We start from the raw sequence: 6,732 nt of genomic DNA, 5'->3' as shown, positions 1-6,732 counted from the left end.
ACTGGAACGATAATGTCAGAAGTGGAGAAGAACTTCTCAGAAACAATTCCCAGCTCTGCAATTAAAGACCTGAGCCCGGATGGGTCCTGAATGACTGGTTTAGCACCTCCTACACACTTAGTATCCATTTCCTGAAATAAAGAGTGATCTGATGAATCTCACAGACATAATGTTGAGCAAAATAGGCCAGACACAATAGACTACACTCTGTATGATTCCACTTATATGGCACTTAAGAATAGGCAAAGTGAATCCATGGTGATAAAAATCAGAACAATGGTTGCCTCTGGGGGTGGGAATTGATTGGGAGGTGGGCATGAAGATCTGGGTGATTATTACAGGGGTGAATGCATTTGTCAAACTCATGAAGTTTGATACTTAAGACTAACAATACATCTTAGTATATGTAAGTTAATCCTCCATAACAAAGAAAAAACTTTAAAAGTAGTAATTTCTTCATGGACAACCAGCTCATCTACCAAGAACAGTATTGTGTACAGGTTGAGGATCAGGCTTCGGAGCTAGCAGATATGGAATAATATCCTAGCTTTGGTATGTAGATGCAGTATGACTTGAGCATCCATTTTCTCCTCTGTAAAATGGGAATCATAACAACAGTATCTATTGCTCAAGACTGTCATGCAGCTTAAATGAGATACTGTATGCAAAGCACTCAGTCACTTAGTGGTGTTTCATTAGCCTTAATTAGATTTTCTTGCTGTAGTGACTTGTCTTGTAGTATTACTCAATGGTGGTTTTAAAAAATACACACACTGAGGCCCTACTTCCAGAGTTTCTGATTGTATTGGTCTGGGGTGGGGGTCAAAAATCAGTTTTTTTTTGAGTCAGGATCTCACTCTGTTGCCCAGGCTGGAGTGCAGTGGCTTGCTCACAGCCACCCCAGGGTTGACCTGCTGGACTCCCATGATCCTTCCGCCTCAGCCTTTCAAGTAGCTGGAACTGTAGGTGCGTGCTACGACACCCAGCTAATTTTTTTTGTTTATTGTAGAGACGAAGTCTCGCCAAGTTGCCCAGGCTGGTCTTGAACCCCTGGGCTCAGACAGTCCTCTTGCCTTGGCCTCCCAAAGTGCTGGGATTATAGGCTTGAGCCACCGTGCCTGGCCAAGAATCAGTATTTTAAAAAACTGCCATGGGGAGACACCTCTTATCAACAAGGGTGCCTGAACGAAGCATATTTGTATACCTAACCCTTAACTGTACCCCACAATATCATAATAAAAAATATTGATTATAAAAAAAACCCTGCTCAGATCATTCTAAAGTCCAGCCAGAGCTGACAACTATTGAGTTAGCTTCATTTACATCCTCAGTCAAATGCTGCCTCTTTCTCCATGAAGTTTTCCTGGGAATTCCAGCTCCCAGTATTTCTCTCTTTTTGAACTTTAAAAAAAATGAGATATAACTGACATATAATAAAGTGCAGGACTTTGTTTTTTATTTTTGAGTTGGAGTCTCACTCCATCGCCCAGGCTGGGGTGCAGTGGCACGCTCCTGGCCACCGCAGCCTCGACCTGCTGGGCTCTGGCGATCCTTCCGCCTCAGCCTTCCAAGTAGCCGAAACTACAGGTGCGCGCTACCATGCCCGGCTAGTTTTTGATTTATTGTAGAGACAGGTCTCGCCAAGCTGCCCAGGCTGGTTTTGAACCCATGGGCTCAGGCAATCCACTCGCCTTGGCCTCCCAAAAGTGCTGGGATTACAGGCTGAGCCACCGAGCCCAGCCTAAAGTGCACGACTTTAAAGTCTGCAGCTCTATGAATGTTTACATACGAGGGTGAGCTCTACCCCCCCAAAAAAACCACAGAATTATTTTTTGGAGAGTGTGCCCCTTGTAGTACAGGCTTCCCCCTCTAGTAAGTGTTCTAGGAACTCATCAGCATCAGTGTACCAGTTAGCGTTGTTGTAAGAGGCTGTGTTGGGCTTCAGTGAATTTTTTTTTTTTTTTAGATTCTTTCAACACTTTTGCCCATTTCATGATGGGTGATTTATTAGTGCACTTGCCCACAATGCACCGAGTATTCAGCAATTTTTGACCAAAAACAGCATTACCCCCATGCCCCACCCTCCCTATTCACGGATCTCACCCCGAGCAACTTATTTTTTGTTTCCCCAGATGAAAAAATCCTCAAAGAGAAACGTTTTGCCAATGTAGAAGAGGCGAAAAAGGGCAGAAGCACTGAAAGGCATCAAAATGGATGAGTTCAAACAGTTTTGAGCAGTGAAGTATGCTTCTTGATAAGTGTATTGTATCAAACAGAGAGTTCTTTGAAAGTGATTGAAGTTTAAATATGTAAGAATAAATACACAAATTTTTATAATAAATTCCGAGTTTTTTGTATGTGTACACTCATGTAACACCACCCAGATCAAGACACACAGGATTGCTAGCACTCCAGTAGGTTCCTCTTCTTCCTTCTCTCTTCCTGTCAGTATCACCCTAGGGTACCTGCCATGCTGACCTTTCTCCCCACAGGTGACTTTTGCTTGGTTTTGAACTACCCCCTAATTCTTCTCACTCTCCTTGCCTGTGCAGCTCACTTTATACATGCAAGATTTGCTCTTGTGATAGAAGTTCTTTTCTGCTTGGGTTCTGTTTGTTTATACCTCCCTCATTTATTGCTTTCTAGCCTTTTTTGTTTGTGTCTCTCTAGCTGGATTTTAACCTCCTTGAGAGCAAATGTTGTCTACAGGTTTTGCACATTCCTATGCACATAATAGAGGCTCAGCAAATAACTTGAATGCTAGTAAATATTTATAATATGAGTGGGGGTAGAAACAGTAAGCAGACAGCTAAAGATAAAGATGTCCCCTCTTCATTCTCCATACACATGTAGTTTATTATTACTGAGGGATAATAATTCACATAATATCAGGAATGTGCATTGTTTTTTGCTTGTGGGAGATCATACATGCATATGACTTTCAGGTTCCAATGTGGATAAAGGGGCGGGCAGGAGAGGATTCAAAGAATAAAGTACAGGAGGAGAAAAAGTTAGATGGTTAGGTCAAAGAGAATAAGCTTATTCTGATCTGTACTGTTGAAAGAACACTAGACCAGGAGTTAGAGCCCCAAGTTCGAGTCTTGCTCTGTTACCCAACACCAGAGCTTCAGTCAGGTCCTGTTGCTCACCACACAGAAAGCCAATCACTGAGACAATGAATATTTCCAGGGAAGAAATCTTTTTATTTGGGTGATATCAGTCAAGGAGACCAGGAGATGCATTTTCAAATCCAGTTCCCTCTCCCACTGAAATCAGGGGTTTTACAGTTGGGCAGAAATATAGAAAACAGGAACTAGGGAGGGATGAGAAAGAGGAGTTGGTGAACAGGACATTTGGGAGGGGTAAGGAGAAGAATTGGCAAACAGGAGGGATCTGGCTTCTCATTGTCTGGATGAGGTGATCTGGTGAGTTTTAGTTTATTGATACTATAGGCCTGAGGGTCGGTTTCCTAAGAAAGGAACTCAGATAAGACAACTGTAAGTTTCAAGCTTTAAGGCCAGGAAGGTCAATTTGGGTTTCCTGAGAAAGGAATGTAGATAAGACAAATGTAAGTTTTGAGCTTCAAGGCCAGGAGAGTCAATTACTATGTTTATTCAAAAAGAAACTGTAACTATTAATTCTATGAGGAAGTTGAGCGGTTTCAGCTCTTCCACTAACTTTTGTGATCTTAGGCAAGTCACTTCACTTTTATGAGTCTCAGTTTTTTTCTGTGGGTATGACAGAGATAATTTCTGATGGTTCATACTCCACAGGAAATCAGCTGGGTTCATAGCTGGAGGGCACTTTAGTCAAAAGAATTTAGGGCATTGTCTCCACATGCTCATATCACCAAACCAGGTAGATTATTTTGCTGCTTTAAGATTCAAATTTGACTGGGAAGGTTAAGTTCATGGAATCATAGAATATTACAGCCAGCAGGTATCTTAGAGACCATTCTAGTCCAACCCCCCTCATTTTGCTTCTCAGTACACTGAAGTACAGAGGATGATTTTCCTTGAGCTCTCACTGAACTGAGCCTGGATTCCAGGTTCTCTTTTCATTGTATGCTGCAAGGCTTTACTTAAAAAGCAAAATTCATTTGTTCTTGTTTGGAGACAAGAAGGTTCTGGCCTGCATCCCAACAAAGAAGTGATCAGGACATTTGTCTGAAGGTTTTTTCCTTTCTAAAATTTGACACACCATTTTAGCTCAATTATTGTCTGTCTTTCTTTTACTGATGAGGACAACAATCTCCTAGTGTTTATTTAGTGTCTACTATGTGTTCGCCACTCTGCTAGGTCTGCTGCGGAAGATTTAGAAAAGATTAACATTCATTCCCTCTCACAAAGAGTTGGGTGTGGGCGATAGGAGTGACAATGAGAGAACAATGGAAGGCAGTATGTGATTCAAAATAAAATGAGTAGTGCAGGAAATAAAAGCTGTAGAAGTTCGGAGGAGGGAGAGAGCTCTGGGAGCTGGAGTGGGGTATTGGGAAAAGTGAGATTTTACGTGGGTTTTGAAGGATGGGTAGAATTGTTTATGCAGATGTGGGGGAGGGCACTGAATCTGAGTGTGTGCACACATGCAAATACAGGGATGGGTAACAACAGGTAGCATTTAGTGAACACTTTCTATGCACCAGATACTACATAATACTCTACAAAATTCAACTCATTTAAATGTGTATAACTTATGAATTAGATCATGGTATCTTGCGATTAATAGGTGAAAAAATTGTCTGAGATGATATCGCAGATAAATGACATAAATGAGACCAGAATCCAGTTCCTAAAAATACTTTGCTATTCTATTTATGTAAAAGAGGGATGTGTGGCTCAGGTGAGAAAATTGGCTTGGCTACAGTCATTAAGCATGGTCTTTTTTTTTTTTTTTTTAAATTGGAATCTCACTCCATCGCCCAGGCTGGAGTGCAGTGGCATGCTCACGGCCACCCCAGTGTTGACCTGCTGGGCTCCAGGCACCCTTCCTCCTCAACCTTCCAAGTAGCTGGAACTACAGGCGTGCGCGACCATGCCCAGCTAATTTTTTATTTATTGTAGAGACGAGGCCTTGCCAAGTTGCCCAGGCTGGCCTCGAACCCACGGGCTCAGGCAATCCACTCCCCTCAGTCTCCCAAAGTGTTGGAATTCCAGGCTGAGCCACCCAGCCCGATCACATGGTCATTGTATAAACATAGAACAGGCTAGGCCAAATTCCTAACTAAAGTTCAGCATGAAAGTTGGAGGGATTAATGAAGCCATTTATTAAGTACTACATCCTCATTCTTACTTCTTTTAACATAGTTGCTTGAGGTCTCTGCATGTCATTGCCAGGGTTTCCACAGCTTTGTCTTTAATGTTTCTTGCTTATGTTGCTGAGGATTTAACAAAACATGTAAGGATAATGAATTAGTACGCCTCTGAATCAAATTTTGTTTGTTGTTGTTCTTTGTTAATTAGCACTTGAAGAGCATTATAAAGGCCTATTGTAGATGCAGTACAGCACTTGTAACTGGACAAAGCTACCTGGCTATAATTGTGGAGAAATCAGACTTGGAAAGGATGGGAGAGCAATGGTCTGATAATACAGTAGATTGTATTTTATGTTAAGCTTGGCTTGCAGCCAGCCGCTGAAAGTGTTTCATAGGCAAGGTGCCTAACTGTGTTTTTCTGGATATTCTTCTAACTCATCATAAGTCCTCAGTAAATATTAAATCAACATGAGGCAGGTTCTGAGAAGGTCCTTTTCCTGTTCCCTTGTCTCAGGAAAAACAGTCGACGGATAAAAAAGCAGTAAGTAGGAAGAGGGGACTTCGCTTCAATTAGCTGCGCTTATCCAGGTTTTGGGCTGAGACCTGCCCTTCCGCACTCACATTGTCCTGGCTGGCCTTTCCATGTGTAGAGTAGGAAGCAGCTGTTCTCTGGCAGGGAGGAGGGGAGGGAAAGAGGTCAGGGAAGCCTCTTTTCCTTCTGCTAGCCAACCACAAAAGGCATGTCAGGAGACAGGGGAGAAGGAGGGGAGGGAGAGAGAGTGGCAGGGGTAGGCTATGCCACCCTAGGTAGGGAGACCAATACCTACAAGGCCAGAGCAGGAGGGGGAAGAGCAGGGAAAATAAGGAAAAGAAGTCCGCATCGTAGGCACTGACGTGGGGTGTGGTGCTGTGGCTAGACAGGTGAGAAAAGATGCTTTTCTGGTCTCGCATGAGCCTAGCGTTTTGTGTCAGAGAAGAAGAAACGCGAGGAGAAGGCCAGACTCAGCACGCTCTCCAAAACCAAGCTGCTCATCACTAGACAGGCTTATTCATTCCACAAGAAGTTAGTGAGGGCCGACTAAGTGCCTACTGTGTGCCAAGTGTACAAAGAAGGGCCCTGGAGAGCCGGGTCACAGGAGGCGGTGCCGGTAAACAAGGCTTCACCGGGGAGGCGAATTCTGTGCACGATCGCGAAGGAGGGTGGCTTGCCCGCGTGCAGGCTCCAAGAGTGCAGGAGACAGGCAGGCCCCGGAGGAGGAGGAAGGAGGCGGAGATTGAGCCGGAGGAAGGGGGGGAGAGCAGAACCCAGGGAGGGTGGGAGGTGTGAATGGTGGCCGCGGTGGGGGGACGGGAGGCCGTAGAGGAAAGGAGGCGAGGAGGGGGAGCGTGGCCCGCGGTCTCGTGGGGAGGGGTGAGCGGCCGAACTGGACGGGAAGAGGGAGGCGGCGGCGGCGAGGGGGAGGAGAGAGGGAGGGGAAGAA

The sequence above is a fragment of the Carlito syrichta genome, unplaced genomic scaffold (assembly GCF_000164805.1).
Source record: "Carlito syrichta isolate Samal-C Ts95f unplaced genomic scaffold, Tarsius_syrichta-2.0.1 Scaffold305844, whole genome shotgun sequence".
NCBI lineage: Eukaryota > Metazoa > Chordata > Mammalia > Primates > Tarsiidae > Carlito > Carlito syrichta.
This window is presented reverse-complemented; position numbering follows the sequence as displayed.